General features: G+C 44.3%; 1 protein-coding gene across 3 annotated transcripts in view; it reads right to left on the minus strand.

Annotated features, from left to right (window-relative positions):
* The window catches only part of LOC137571268 (opsin-5-like), a 126672-nt gene that overhangs the window by 80189 nt on the left and 29665 nt on the right, over positions 1 to 16818 (minus strand). The window contains exon 1 of one of the 3 annotated variants that reach the window (XM_068280154.1): positions 11735 to 11842. The exons of the other annotated variants lie outside the window; for them this stretch is intronic. The gene's annotated coding sequence lies outside the window, so the exon portion shown is untranslated. Of the gene's footprint in view, positions 1 to 11734; positions 11843 to 16818 lie in introns of those variants that run through there. 3 annotated transcript variants of the gene reach the window in all.

Below are 16818 nucleotides of genomic sequence, written 5' to 3' on the forward strand. Positions count from 1 at the left end.
TTGTCTGGGATGCGGCAGAAACTCAGTGTAGACAGTAGGCGGGCCTTGTGACATCCACAGGTCCCTCCCTAGTAGGCACTGGCCTAGGTTGTCTTGTGGATGACCCAGCTCTGTACTCACCTATGGAGAGAGAAGGCTCTGGATCCTAAAGAGCCTTACCATTCCTCACTCTGTCCCGATTCCAGTGCTGTCACCCCTGTCTTCCCAGTCCAGACCTCCCTTGGGCAACAGCCACCCAAGGCCAGGGCCTTTGTGGCCATTATAAAAGTCTAGCCCTGTACGTTGGTCCATCTTAACTTCAGAATGAAAGTCAAAACTTCATAGAACGCGAATCAATCCAGAAGTGAATAGTGTTGTTTCACTGAGAACGACAGTCCAACTTCAGCCTGACGTACACTTCCAAGGAGAGCAGCAGATATTGGCTAACTATTATGTTATAACCATTTAAAGTGGGCCTGCACAGGACAGAAGGAAAAAAACAGAGAGCAATGCACCCTGTATGTATTTAGATAGTTTAGCCTGTCTAATCCCCCCTCATTTGTGACTTATCACAAGTGTCATTTGATCTCTCAGCTGTGTCAGCTCAGGAACCTCCTCTGCCATGGCAGAGCAGCTAATTTGTAAACACGGGGTGTTAACAATATGGCTGCTTCCATGAAAGCAGGAAGTAGACACACTGTAGATTTATTGCAGGATTTGTAACAAAGCTGTAACAATGAATGTTTTTCTTTAAAGGTTATTATGCTGTTGGGTATCCTTTAGAGCAGGGGTGCCCAATAGGTCGATCACAATCTACCGGTAGATCGCGATCTGCCGGTAGATCACGACCGCCTATTTGGTAGATCGCGGCCGCGTCATGTAAAATTTTGCGGCCGGTAGCTGTCAGAATCTGCTGCCAGCCGCTGGCCAATCGGAACAGGCGGAGAGGAGAGGGGCAGTACAGCGGGAGAGGAGAACGCCGCCGCGACGTCATAGCTGGGGGCTGCGCTGGGCACAATGCGTCAATGCACGCTGCCCGGCACCCCCTTCGCTCGCCAGACTCCGGAGTCTTCATTAGAGTGCCCATCTGCACTTGCAGCGCGGCTGAAGGAGGGGAGACCAGGAGGAGCCCCAGACACCGCCGCTGGAACTGGAGGGAGGAAAGTTACACCTAACTACACTATACCTGGCTAACTATACTGAAGGCCCCTACACCTAGGTATCTGTACTGAAAGCACCTATACCTAACTATACAATACCTGGCTACCTATACTAAAGACATGTATACCTGCTACCTAAATGTTGGTAGATCTCCTGGACTCAGCAAATTCTAAAGTAGCTCGCGCGCCGGTAAATTGTGGGCACCCCTGTTTTAGAGCATAGAGAAAGTTCTGAGTTGAGGTCCCCTTTAATTTTTTTTTTTTTTTTTTACAAAGCAAGAAGAATGACTTTGAATAGAGTAAAAACACAGCCAAAGCCTTAATCATACAAACATGTGAAGATCCCTCCTGTATAGGAGCACAACAGACAGAAAGGATGAATTCCTCTGACAGAACTTCCCCATCTTCTTCACTTCATTCTTTTTCAATCGCTGCCAAGCATCCCACACAGCCAAATATAAAACCCACGGGGAAGGAACAACAGGCCTAAATATTCTGCCATGTTACAGCCAAATAAGGACCCAGAGATACTGAGGACATATTTCTCCCTCCCCATCTGCAATCTGTCTGTGGTACCAAAGCCCCGAAACGCAGGAACTGCAACGTAAACAGGACAACACCAAACAATGCAGAGCAGTGCAATATCCTCTGCCTGTAATGCTGGGTACACACCATTATTATTATTATTATTATTGATTTATAAAGCGCCAACATATTCCGTGGCGCTGTACAAAGTAAGAAACAAACATGGGGTACATAATAATGCAGACAATGCTATACACCAATATACAAGATACATAATTAGTGACAAAATACAAAGAATGATACAAAATACAAATTATAGAATTGGTAATGACAGTGATAAAATTAACATGATGAATAAAATGTATAATGGTTACCAAGACACAAAAGGGGGAGAGAGCCCTGCCCTTGCGAGCTTACAATCTAACAATTTTCTGTTAGATTTACCTGCTCAGATCGATTATTTCCAAAATCGGTAAATCTAACAGAAAACTCTAATAGGTAAACCGAACAGAAAATTGTATGGTGTGTACCTAGCATAATACTTTTATGCTAGGTACACACTATGAGATTTTCTGGTCGATTTACTGTCAGATCGATTCTTTCCACCATGTCCGATCGATTTCCGAGCATTTTCCGATTGATTTCCTTTCAGTTTAATAGGAAATCGATCGAAAAATGCTCGGAAATCCATCGGAAAGCAAATCGGACATGTTGTAAATAATCGATCTGACAGATCTCATAGTATGTACCCAACATTAGCCATAGCCCCTGAACAAGCATGCAGGAGATCTGGTGTTTCTGACATTATTGTCAGATCTGACAGGATTAGCTGCATGCTTGTTTCTGGTGTTTCTGGTGTCTGGTTCAGACACTACTGCAGCCAACTGATCAGCAGGGCTGCCAGGCAACTGGTATTGTTTAAAAGGAAATAAATATGGCAGCCTCCATATCAATCTCACCTTGGGTTCACTTTAAAGGATACCAGGGCGAAAGTCTCTGGTTAAAAGTGAAGTTGGACTGGGTAGAGGGGCATAATCAAATACTCACCGCACCTCCCGTTCCCCTCCATCCCCGCCGCTCTTCTCCAGTCAGTCCCGTTTTCCCGGGCGACTCCAAACCCGGACATACTGTGGGCAGCATGCACGCGCGGCGAGTCACATGGTCTGGCGTCTTGTCTCCTCCGGCTATCCCTGCCACTCTGAGCCGCTAACTGGGCAGCGGCGGTACGGCAGCAGCCGATCGTGTACAGCAAGAGCTTCTATCATCTGGCTCCTGAGTGTAACCTATTTAGACCACCTCATTGTGGATGAAAGACGTTACCTATGTGATGGACTGTGCCGGCCCGAAGTAACTCCACTGCCAATAGGAGACAAGTAGACACTGACAGCCAAATGCAGTGAGAGCTATCCTTACTTTACTCTTATAGAATCATAAAATGCAGCCTGCTATCTGGTGCCTGGCTCTTCCACTGACCACATATGTTATTGCTTAGTTGTTATTGCCTGATGAAGCGGGATCAAACCTGCGAAACGCGTTGCATATTTGGAGTACATATATAAAATATTATGACTGTCTTTACTACAGTCGTTGTGTGTCTACTTGGAGGAGGTAAGTCCACCACTACTTCCTCTATTTACCAAGAATTTGGTTTTTAAGCTCATTTGGCCTCCTTTTATCCTCTTGGCGCCTCTGTTCTCCTGCATAATATTGAGTCCACCCTGGGTGGAGGGTTGAACCCCCTTTTTCTCATCTACAGAGAGCGACTTCTTATTCCTGAGTGGGGTCAGGAAAATCTCCCCACCTGCCTTTACAGTGGTTGCCTAATGGTAACCCTGGTTTGTGAGTATTAATATTTACTCTATCTAGTAACGATTTACCAGTACATATTACACTATTGGGGCTCTTGGTGTTCCTTGTTTTTATTTGCTATCTGGAACTGATCAATTATCCCTTATAGTGATAATCCATGGATTGAAGGGACACAGTTTACCAGTAAGCAACATAATGTACAATGATGATGAGATTTTTTCTTAAAGAAAACCTGAACTGAAAATTAAAAGTCAAAATAAACACACACACACGTCATACTAACCTCCCAGGGGCTTGATTTACAAAACGGTGCTAACTTTAGCACTGACCCTTAGCACGTCTAAACTCAGTTGAAATGTGAGAAGTAGTGATCATGCGCAAAGTACCGCGCGAAGTGCCCATTAAAGCCTATGGGACTTAGCGCCGCATAGAACTTTGCGCGCGTAAAACTTTGCGCACAAAACTTTGCGCGCGATCTGATTGAGAAATCTGGTGCTGACCTACTTAGCACCCTGGTTAGCACGCCTTAAGACTTTAGACGTGCTAAGTAGGTTAGCACCTCTTAGTAAATCAAGCCCCATGTAGTCTACTCCTCAATCTCCTTCTCCTTTCTTGCGTCCTGTTTGTCCACTGTAATCAAGGGAATTCTCCATCCTCCATTTTGAAATTGGCCATTACCTTATAACCGCTTTCTGCTCAGCACACTGTTAATCTGTAACATTGCCCACTTGAGCCATAGGGATACATGGCACATCAGTTGTCCTCTCAGCCATATAACTGACAGCAACTGATATATAACTGACAGCAACTGATATATTTCAGTTCTGACAAAATGTTGTCAGAACTGGAAAGGATCGCTGTCAGAAGAAAATGGTGAGCTTCTGAGAGGAACTGATGGCAAGGTAACTATGTAATGTTCATTTGAAGTTACCTCATGTGTTTATTTTAAATAATTTTTCTCAGTTCAGGTTCCCTTTAAAGGGGCCCCACCGTTTTTTATTGGCAATAGCATGGCACCAGTGTGACTGCGTATGTTGTATGAGGATGTAATTGACCTCTTCAAATACATGTTTTGAGTCCTGCCAAAAATTAGCAGCTGGCTTTCGATAGCTACAATATCCGCTTTGCATAAGCAATTTTAATATTTGAATTGTCTGTGATTTCTCATTATCAATTAGTATTATGAAATTTTGTGTCCTTTTGTATATCAATAAAAGCTATTTATCTTTTGTACACCGAGGTGGCTGATGACCCATGTACTGTATATTGGTCCTTTTTTGATTTCCGTTCTGCTCCCCTGTGGCTGTGTAGTGATGTCACAGGACAGGAGTGCGCTCGCTCTTGCGTCCCTGCGTGAGCACCGATTGGATACGCTTCTGTCCTGTGACATCACTTGGCGTGGCGTGACATTTCATTCATCTGATCGGATTGGTAAGGAGATTTTCGTCCTTTAGCGGTCCCAAACAATCATTTCCAATCATTCATACGAGTAATCGTTCATAACAGATTGTTTGCTGGCTTGTCTTGTTAGGTCCACTGACTTCCCAGATCCTCTTCAGATATATTTTAACTAGTCCATAACTTCTTGTTATTCAGATTCAGGCCTCAGAGACCTCTGCTACATCCTGTGCAGGAGGAGTGGTCTTTTCCAATATTCCAATACTAGCTGGACGCCCGGCGTTGCCCGGGTATGTATTAGGCTGGTGTTGGCCCCACCCCCTTTTCCTAACCCTAACTAACAATTACTTAATTACTTAATGACCAAGTTTGTGAGCTTTGCGGTCTTCATCAATAATTTGCATTGAAATAAAATAAATCTGATTGGCTGTGGCTCCACCCCTTGTCTGAATTTGAACCCAAATCACCCAATGGTGTACCAGGTACAGGTGATCAATAGGTGGATTTTGATTGGCTTTTGTAGGCTCTACCCACTTTTCTGAATATTAATACCAGTCACCCAGTGACCAACTGTGCAAAGTTTGAGAACCCTACCATTAACAGTGTAAGAAAGGCTGCAGTTTACATTTTCCCAATGAAATTTGTATTTTTCTTCACCCACTGATTTCCTGACATTGTTCGGGTATGTATTTGGCTGGTGTTGGGTCCGCCTACTTTTTCTAACCCCAACACACAATTACTCAATGACCAAGTTTGTGAGCTTTGCGGTCTTTGGCATCAATAATTTGCATTGAGATTAAACAAATCTGATTGGCTGTTTGTGGCTCCACCCCTTTGTCTAAATTTGAACCCCAGTGACGCAATGACCAACTGTACCAGGTTTAAAGCTTGTGCCATTAACAGTGCAAGAATGGCAGCAATACATATTCCCCTTAAAAATCAATAGGTGAATTGTGATTGGCTTTTGTAGGCTCCACCCACTTTCTGAATATTAATCTCAGTCACCCAGTGACCAACTGTGCAAAGTTTGAGAATCCTACCATTAACAGTGTAAGAATGGCTGCAGTTTACATTTTCTCAGTGAAATGTGTATTCGTCTCCGCCCACTGATGACCCGGTATTGCCCGATTATGTATTTAGCTGGTGTTGGCTGCGCCCACTTTTCCTAACCTTAACACACAATTACTCAATGACCAAGTTTGTGAGCTTTGCGGTTTTTGGCATCCATAACCTGCATTAAAATGAAAAAATAAGATTGTCTGTTTGTGGCTCCACACCCTTTTATCAATTTAAATCCTAGTCGCCCAATGATCAACTGTACCAGGTTTGAGGCTTGTGCCATTGCAAGAATGGCAGCAATGAAATATTCCCCTGAAAAATAAATAGGTAATTTTTGATTGGCTTTCATAGGCTCCACCCACTTTTCTAAATATTAATCCTAGTCACCCAGTAACCAACTGTGCAAAGTTTGAGAACCCTACAATTAATAGTGTAAGAATTACTGCAGTTTACATTTTCCCAGTAAAATTTGTATTTGTCTCCGCCCAGTTATAACCCCGCATTGCCCGCTTATGTATTTGGCTGGTGTTGGCTGTGCCCACTTTTCTAACCCTCACAGACAATTAATTAATTACTCAATTACCAAGTTTCTGAGCTTTGCTGTGTTTGGCATCAGTAATTTGCGTTGGAATGAAACAAATCTAATTGGCTGTTTGTGGCTCCACCCCTCTTTCTCAAATTGAACCCGTCACCCAATGATCAACTGTACCAGGTTTGAGGCTTGTGCCATTAACAGTGCAAGAATGGCAGCAATGTAAATATTCCCCTTGAAAATCAATAGGTGAATTATGATTGGCTTTTGTAGGCTCCTCCCACCGTTCTGAATATTAATACCAGTCACCCAACGGCCAACTGTGCAAAGTTTGAGAACCCTACCATTAACAGTGTAAGAATGGCTGCAGTTTACATTTTCTCAGTGAAATTTGTATTTGTCTCCGCCCCCTTTTTGGTTATGGGAATAAAAAGTATCCTATATTTTATTCCAGGTAATGTACTATGTGTGTGCCAAATTTCAATCAAATCCGTTCAGCCATTTTTGCGTGATCGAGTAACAAACATCCAAACATCCGAACTTTCCCATTTATTATATTACTAGCAAGGATTATTTGTAGTGAAAATAACATCATTAAAGGGGAACTGAAGTGAGAGTTATATGGTGGCTGCCATATTTATCTCCTTTTAAATACCAATTGCCTGGCTGTCCTGCTGATGTATTTGGCTACAATAGTGTCTGGACCACACCAGAAACAAGCATGCAGCTGATCTTGTCAGATCTGACAATAATGTCAGAAACACCTGATCTGCTGCATGCTTGTTCAGGGGCTCTGGCTACAAGTGTTAGAGGCAGAGGATCAGAAGTATAGCCAGGCAACTGGTATTGCTTAAAAGTAAATAAATATGGCAGCATCCCTATCCCTCTCACTTCAGTTGCCCTTTAATAAAATTGCTTATTTTTTTTCAATATTCATTTAGGGCTGGTGCACACCGAGCGGCTTTTTGGGCGTTTTCAGATCCGCTTGCGGCTGCGGATCTGCTTGGTCAATGTATCTCAATGGGGTGGTGCACACCAGAGCGGCAGGCGTTTTGCAGAAACGAAAAATGCCTGGGTGAGGCATTTTTTGGATTTCGGATGCGTTTCTGCCTCAATGTTAAGTATAGGAAAAACGCAAACCGCTCTGAAAAACGGCACTTCAGAGCGGTTTTGCAGGCGTTTTTGTTTCAGAAGCTGTTCAGTAACAGCTTTACTGTAACAATATATGAAATCTACTATACTGAAAACCGCAGCAGCAATCCGCAAAACGCTAGCAAAACGCCTCATAAAAATAAAAAAAAGCGTTTAAAAATCTGCTAGCATTTTGCGGATCTGCTAGCGGGTTTTGGTGTGCACCAGCCCTTATAGATGATTTAGTCAGTTTTGGCCATTTGTGAAATCTTTCCTCTCCCATTCTGAAATGTACATTCTGAAATTGATCACAGGTGACATCTTTAGCCCTGCCAGGCGCAGCTCTGTGGAATGTTCATTACCAAGAGTTCTATGCACAGAGGGAGACACTGCTTGCTTGGCAGTTTCGGAAGCCGTTATTTCCCACAATGCAATGAGGTTCACATACAGCAAACGGTCAGGACCATGGTCATGACATCACACTGTGGGAGGGGTTTTACCACAATATTAGCCACACAGACACCTACCTCAGGCAAGGTGAAACATTTGCATAAGGAGGCAGAGATTACAGGGGCAGCATTTTTGTACTGTGTTTACACTAACAGCATGCAGCCAGAGTAGTAAGAGAACGAGACTCACAGCTAACCAGTGTGCTATTGTGTTGAGCTGCAGCTTATCATGTGAGAACATTAAATGAAGCAAAGCAAATTGTCGGGTGCTGTGCGGTCACTCCAAATCCGGCGGGGGTGGGGGGTGCATCCTCACAAGTTTGCCCCAGGCAGTAAAAAGTCTAGAACCGGCACTGAAGAGGAGAGTGAAGACCTGTCCTGCCGCCTGAAGCAGCTCCTCTGCATTTAAATCTGCATTTGCTCACAGGAGTGGACCCCCTTGGCTTGCCAGTCCCTCCCCCCCACACACACACACACACACAATTGCGGGGTCACAGGGGTTATGGTTACGCACCCCTGTTATTTAGGTGCAACATAACCCAACTGAGGATCAGCATGAGTGTGTATATCGTCATTGTGTGTATCTACTGGAGTCATGACAAAGTTACTGGCAATTATGTTTATTGTTGCCGGCAGCAATTATGGGAATTGTAATTCAAATATAATGAACTGCTGCAAGCTAGTGACAGTTACAAAATATACGAGGGCCACCCACTAGGAGGCAAAGACGTCACACAGCACGCTGCAGCCCTAAGCCTTATATCTGGTACATTGTTTAAAAAGTAAGACATCCCTGACTGACGCACAAGAAGGCATTTCCTTTACGTAATAAACCCAACTGTATAGTATTTTTTTTTTTTTAGTTTAGTTGGACTTTAAAGCGGATCCGAGATGAAAAACTAACTATAACATATATAAACTATCTAAAGTTTAGATAGTTTACACAGCAAATCTAGCTGCAAACAGCTGTAATAGAATATGATTATTTTTTCCTGTGATACAATGACAGCAGCCATGTTGTTTGTAAACATTACACAGAAGCAGGCTTATCTGCATCTTGAGCAAAAAAACCTAACCCCCCCCCCCCCTCCTCCCTCCTCCCCTCTGCCTCTGAAATCTCTGGCTAGTAATACCTCCCCCTCCTCCTGCCCAGACTGAGCTCCCATGAGCCCTTGGCCCTTGCTACTGTCTGAAAGTGCCAAGGCACTCTGAAAACCTTTGGGCGTGGCTTGCCTTGTTTAGATTATAGGGAATTAGAGTATTAAAATAAAAACAAAAAAGCATTTGGCTTGAGGAATGCCCTATAAACAATAGGAAAGGAACACAATTATGCAATGGGTAAAAGTTCATCTCGGATCCACTTTAAAGGGAAGGTCCAAGCAAAATAAAAAATGAGTTTCACTTACCTGGGGCTTCTACCAGCCCCATGCAGCCATCCTGTGCCCACGTAGTCACTCACTGCTGCTCCAGTCCCTTGCTGGCAGCTTGCCGACCTCAGAGGTCGGCGGGCCGCATTGCGTACATTTTTACGCATTCCCACTCGTGCAGGAACATTAACACATACATTTTTACGCCTTACTGGTTCAATGCGTAAAAATTTACGCATTGAACCAGTAATGCGTAAAAATTTATGTGTTAATGTTCCTGCACTAGCGGGAATGCGTAAAAATGTACGCAATGCGGCCCGCCGACCTCTGAGGTCGGCAAGCTGCTAGCGGGGGACTGGAACAGCAGTGAGTGACTACGAGGGCACAGGATAGCTGCATGGGGCTGGTAGAAGCCCCAGGTAAGTGAAACTAATTTTTTTATTTTGCGTGAACCTTCCCTTTAGGCTGCTTACACACAGGGACGTTACAGGCGCACGTTAGTGCGCCTGTAACGCTCCCCCAACGCACAGCAATGTAACACAAGTGGGCTGTTCACACAGCCCACGTTACGTTACATGTAACGCTGCACGTTGTCCGGAAGGTGCAGCATGCTACGGCGTTAGAGCGGCTATAGCCGCGTTAGACGGCCAATCAGCGCCACTCTGGGAGACCTTATAGGGATAGAGCCGCCTAACGCGGCTCACTCTACCGTCCTCTCTTGCAGCACCATACGTTGTGTTAGGTGCACGTTATGCGACTTTAACGTGGCACCTAACGCAACGTCTTGGTGTGCAAGTAGCCTTAAAGCAAACCTACAGAGAGGGATGGCTCTGGGTCCCATCAAGCCTGGCCAGTCCTCTCTTTGTGCAGAGCTCCCAATTGTCCCTCTTTCGGAACCAAACCCCCCAGTCCCTCTTTTATTATTATTATTATTATTATTTGAATTATTCTTTTCTTATTTATATAGCACCAACATCTTCCGTAGTGCTGTACATAGTACAAAGCGAATATTGGGAACAAATATACACTGCTGCCAATAATTATTCATACCCCTGGCAAATTTTGACTTAAAGTTACTTTTATTCAAGCAGCAAGTAATATTTTGACGGGATATGACATAGGTGTCTCCCAAAAGATAATAAGACAATGTACAAGAGGCATTATTGTGGGGGGAGGGGGCGGGGAACATTACTCAGCTTTTTTTTTTTTAACACAATTTTTATTATTGCCAAAATGGCATACACAAAATACATAACAATTTAAAAGTATAAAGAGACCAGTCATCGGATAACAATGCTGAAATAAAGGTGCCCATAGACCTAACGATTATGGGCAGATTCGACAAACAGACAAATTTATCTCTAATCGAATCTGATTGGAGATAAATTCGTCTTTTTTTTGATTCTGCCCATATACTACAGGCCGATTCCTGTCTGATTTCAGTAAGAAGTCTTCAGGGAATCAGCACCGCCGCTGCCCCCAATGTATAAATCTTCCCCCCAGTATGTACATTTATACATTACCTGTCCTGTAGCAGTATTTGCATGGTGTCCGTAACCTCCGGGCAGCTCTCCGTACACGCTGCTGGCGAATAGCGTCTGATGTCAGACAATATAAAACGGCTCCCGTACCGCCGCACACCCAACCAACCAACTTCAGCCCGACATCTTGCGGCATGCGCGATCCACCATGCGACCAATTTTCATCCCGAAATTGGTCGCATTGTCGATCGGGCATGCACTTGGCAGCACCAATTTTATCAGCCAATTCGATAATCGAATTGGATGGTCAATTGGCTGCCAAGTCACCTGATGTATGGCCACCTTAAGAGCGGATAAACATCGACAAACAGAGTATAGATAACAGGCTTTATATCAAACATACATGGATGAATCAAAATCAGCAGACACAAACCAGTCAATTGGTGCCTTAAAGAGGAACTCCAGTGAAAATAATGTAATAAAAAAAAGTGCTTTATTTTTACAATAATTATGTATAAATGATTTAGTCAGTGTTTGCCCATGTAAAATATTTTAAATCCCTGATTTATATTCTGACATTTAATACATGGTGACATTTTTACTGCTGGCAAGTTATGTAGCTGCTGCATGATGTTTTGGCATATATATATGTGTGTGTGTGTGTTCTCCATATGCCCCCTTTGTGTTCTCCATATGTCCCTCTTTATGTCCCCCTTTGTGTCCTCCATAGTCCCCCTCTGTGTCCTTTTGATTACCCCCCTTTGTGCCTCCCTGATGTCCCCCTTATGTCTTATGTCCTACTGCATGAATGTAATTAGTGGCAGTGGCAGCTGCTGTCACTCACCTCATCACTGGATCTCGCAGTGATGAGCTTCTGGCCTCCTCCTGTCGTCGGTGTTGTCTTCCATGTGTCCGGTGTCCTGCATGGATTCCCCCTCTGTGAAGATAACAAGCAGCGGCAGCCCTGGGCAGCACATACCTCATCCTTGGAGCCCGCGCGGTCAGCCGCTTCCCTCTCTCACTCCTTCACTCTAGTGCCGGTCACGTCTGTAATGACGCATACAGACACGACCTGGAAGTGCTGACGTTAGAGTGAAGGAGTGTGAGAGAGAGGCTGACAAACGCGGCCTCCAAGGATGAGGTATGTGATGCCCGGGGCTGCCGCTGCTTCTTATATACACAGAGGGAGAATCCATCAGGACACCGGACACGCGGAAGACAACACCGACAACAGAAGGAGGCCAGAAGCTCATCACCGCGGCTCCAGCGATGAGGTGATTGACCTCGGCTGCCTCTGCCGCTAATTACATTCATGCTGGAAAAGTTCAGGAGGACACTGGGGAATACAGGGAGTCCCCGACATCGTGGCAAGTCGACGGTTCATATCGGCGGGCGATCGTTAAGTCGGGGACTCCCTTCCTTTGGACTATAAGACGCAGGGACTTTTTCTTCCTACTTTTGGGGGAGAAAAAGTGCGTCTTATAGTCGGAAAAATACGGTATATAGAATATTACTAAGAAAGAACAGGCATAAACATGGTCAGGTCGGTTCACATTGTAAGTTTGTAACATTATCTCAAAATATATAAAGCAGCAAGAAAAGTACAGGCCCTTAAACAAACAAGTAGTGATGGGCAGAAAGGCTAAGGGTTGAAAGAAACTATATTATCCGTACAATGCCTCCCAGGGTCCCCAAATGTTGTCATATATGGCTTCTGTATTCCTTAAAGTAGTTGTAAGTTTTTCCATTAGCTGTGACCATTTGATCTTCACCTTGACATCAGAAATGTTTGGAGATGCCACCTTCTTCCAACTGAAGCAATCTTGAGCTGTGCCGATGTAAATAGGCGATTAATCAGTATGTTATCAAATTTACAAGCAGAAGGGACCAGCTTTCCCAACAGCATAAATACTGGATAAAGAGGAACAGATGTGTTCAAGTTCCAGTGGCTCCAGTGGCTAATGTTTTCAAGTTCCAGTGGCTACAGTGCAAAGTATTATTAAAAAATACAAGATGTTTCCGTAATGTGGAAAATTTCAGAGGACGTGGTCGGAAGCCAAAAGTGACACCTGTTCTGGCCACTGGCCAGGAGGATAGTGAGAGAGGTGAAAAAGAATCCTAGGATCACCACCAAGGCCATCCTGGTGAATGTGGTCTCTGCTGGTGGCAACTTCTCAAGGCAGACAATTCAATAGACGCAGCACACTGCTGGGTTCCACGGATGCAGACCAAGGAGGACGCCACTTCACCAGATAAGGCACACAAAAGCCTTTGCAAATGCTCATCTGGACAAAGAAGAAGACTTCTGGTCTTCTGTGTTGTGGTCAGATGAAACAAAAATTGAATTGTTTGGTCGCAATGATGTTTCCTTCATTTGGTGTAAAAAAGGAGAAGCCTTCAAACCAAAGAACACCATCCCCACTGTCAAATATGGTGGTGGGAACCTAATGCTTTGGGGGTGTTTTTCAGCCAAAGGACCAGGGAACCTAATCAGTAAATGTAACCATGAAAAAAGAGCGATACATGAGGATTGTCAATGACAACATCAGACAGTCTGCAGAGAAACTTGGCCTTGAGCACCAGTGGACATTTCAGCATGACAATGACCCAAAACACACAGCAAAAGTGGGGCAGAAATTGTTAGCAGACAACACCATTAACGATTTGGAGTCGCCCAGCCAGTCCTGACTTGAATCCAATTGAGAATCTGTGGAGGGAGCTAGAGATCAAGGTGATGGCAAGAAGACCCTCCAACCTGAAAGATTTTAAGCTCAATACCTGTGGAGAGATGCAAAAAGCTGGTCTGCAGATATAGGAAGTGTTTGATTGCTGTAATAGCCAATAAAGGCTTTTCTATTGATTATTGAGAAGGGTATGAATAATTTTAGACTAGACGCTTTTTGCTCAAATGTAAATAAAAATGTTTTTTTCCACAATAATTCCTGTAGAGAGTGTATACCCAGCTATGCAGAGGAGACCAGCGGCAAGTGAGCGGCGATTGGAAAGGAAAGGAGCTGAGTTGCTCAGTACGAGGCTTCCCTGCGCTTACTCTGCAGTGCAGGGGGAAGAACATAGGGTGGCCCCGGGGAGAGGAAGGGAGAAGTCAGGCCGCCCTCCCCGCAGCTGAGTTTCAGTGTGGCTGCGGCTCCCCCCTCCATCGCCTATGAGGGGACACCTATACCTAGCTAACATATACTGGCTGCACCTATATCTAGCTACCTACACTGAAGGCATCTATACCTAGCTACCTATACTGAGGGCACATATACTGAAGGCACCTATACCTAGCTAACATATACTGGCTGCACCTATATCTAGCTACCTACACTGAAGGCATCTATACCTAGCTACCTATACTGAGGACACATATACTGAAGGCACCTATACCTAGCTAACATATACTGGCTGCACCTATACTAGCTGCCTACACTGAAGGCATCTATACCTAGCTACCTATACTGTAGGCACGTTTACTGAAGGCACCTATACCTAGCTAACCTATACTGGCTCTACCTATACCTAGCTAACCTATACTGGCTGCCCCTATACCTAGCTACCTATACTGAAGGCACCTATACCTAGCTAACCTATACTGGGAGCACCTACAGCTGGCTACCTATACTGGGGCACTTATGCCTGACTATCCTATACTGGGGGCACCTATAGCTACCTACCTATACTGAGGGACACCTACAGCTGGCTACCTATACTGGGGACACCTATGCCTGGCTACCTAGACTGGGGATACCCATACCGGACTACCTATATTGGGGTCATAGTATGAGTATGCGAGTCCACGAGAGGAAGAGGAGGCAGTTTTTACACCCTCCCTGGGTGCAATTTAGCCTAGAAACTGCTTTTGAAGATGGGTGCATCTGTGCACATACCCATAATGCGCATGCGCAAGATTGTACACGTGTGTGCGCTGTACGGATCTGGAGAGGCTACACTACCACAAAGAGACAGACCCTGAGCCTGTACCGTCTGAGTGACCACAGCCTGGTGATAGAGACAGGGTGGCACAGGCAGACATGGAAGACCCGGGAGGAGAGACTGTGCAGACAATGTGACCAGGGGGTCTTGGAGCAGGAGGCCCACTCCCTGCTACACTGCAGCAAATATGCACCTGTGAGGACTGTCCACTTCCAGAGACTCTCCGACCACATCCAGGATTTCACCTCCACAGATGAGGAGAGGAAGCTCTACATTCTACTGGGGGAAGAAGAAACAATCGTGCAAATAGCTGCCCGATATGTCACGGCCTGCCACCAACTGAGAGGGACATGATACCACATGGACTGTATACCCCGAATACCCCCCTATGGACTGTATAACCCATATATCCCAATCCCCTATACCCTTCCCTTATTGCCACAACCCACTCCCCATGTTAATGCTTTGTTTTGCTTTGGCAATGCTAAATGTATTTGGTCCTGCCAATAAAGCTTTTTGGATTTGGATCTGCTCTTCTTCTAAAGTACCCAATGACACAGGTGCTTCTGAAAGAGGGCTGAAGACGTATCCTTAAAGGACTAGACACAGAGGTGGATTAAGATGTAATGGGGCCCTAGGCAAGGTAGTAGATTTGGGGTTCCTTTGCGGTCATTTTGGTAAGCTGAAGTGGAGAGAGGTCAGAGAAGGCGGCAGGTGGGCCCTTGACATCTTCTAGGCTCCAAACACCTGCTTAGGTTGCCTAGTGGATAATCCTGCTGTGACTAGGAGAGAGGACCTGGAAGGCTCTATGGGCAATCCAGAGCCTTCCCTCTTCTATGGTAAGTACCTGACTTTTTTTAAAAGCTCGCTTTCGATTCACCTTAAAATTATAATTAGTGAAATTAAACCCCTTACAATCCTCCAGATCAGGCTGCCTCCTTCCAGCCTTTGCCTATCAGTGACATCTCAGTGCCCGACAGAGAACAATATAGAAATGAAACTACGAATAACACTAATCTCTTGATTATAACACACTTTTTTTTGTTTTTCTTTATATTCAGCAATCAGTGAGGCAGCTTAACCTCTACACAGTTTTACTCTTCATTGTAAAGGTGTCCATTAACAGTACAATTTTTAACTACTTGCGCGCCCAACGACAGTATATCTATGCCTTGACAGACTTCATCTCAGCACCCGGGGCATAGATATACGCATCTCCACCATGACCGACACTATCCGCGCTCCCGCTCGCTCATACGCGTGCGGGATCGCGTGTACTCGCCACCGCCCATCAGCCGGGAGATCAATGAATGGGAACTTTAATACATAAATCTGAGTCCCCATTGCAAAGACTGCTGGATTCAATGTGAAGCCGTGTCATTGTGAAAAAAAAAAAAGGTACAAGTCCACGCTCCACACTTTACTTCCTTACATAGTATGCTTAAAGGACGCTTAGAAAAGAAATCACCATCTTGTGGCCAAATAGTAAAATTACACCTACATACATTTTTTTTTAATGAAAATACCTACACATAATTTTTTGAATTAACTCCTAACCGCCCACACCCTCCCAACGATACCCAAATAAAAGTTTTGCATTAAAAAATGTTTAAAAATTACTTAAAAGAAAAAAATACATAAATCGTTACCTTAGGGATTGAACTTTTTTAATATTATGTCAAGAGGGTATATTGTGATAGGGACATAATTTAAATGGTGTAATAACTGGGCAAATGGACAAATAGAATACGTAGGTTTTAATTATGATATCATGTATTATTTAAAACTATAATGGCTGAAATCTGAGAAATAAGGAATTTTTTCCATTTTTTTCATATTAGAATTAGTATTAGAAAGTCTAATTGGTGGCAAAAAAAACAAGATATAGATCATTTAGTTGTGATAAGTAGTGATAAAGTTATAGGCAAATGAATGAAAGAAGCGCTAAAAATTGTTCTGGCGCTCAAGGGGAAAAACCCCTTAGTCAGTGGTAAA

Source organism: Hyperolius riggenbachi, chromosome 4, assembly GCF_040937935.1.
Source record: "Hyperolius riggenbachi isolate aHypRig1 chromosome 4, aHypRig1.pri, whole genome shotgun sequence".
In the NCBI taxonomy this organism is placed as follows: domain Eukaryota; kingdom Metazoa; phylum Chordata; class Amphibia; order Anura; family Hyperoliidae; genus Hyperolius; species Hyperolius riggenbachi.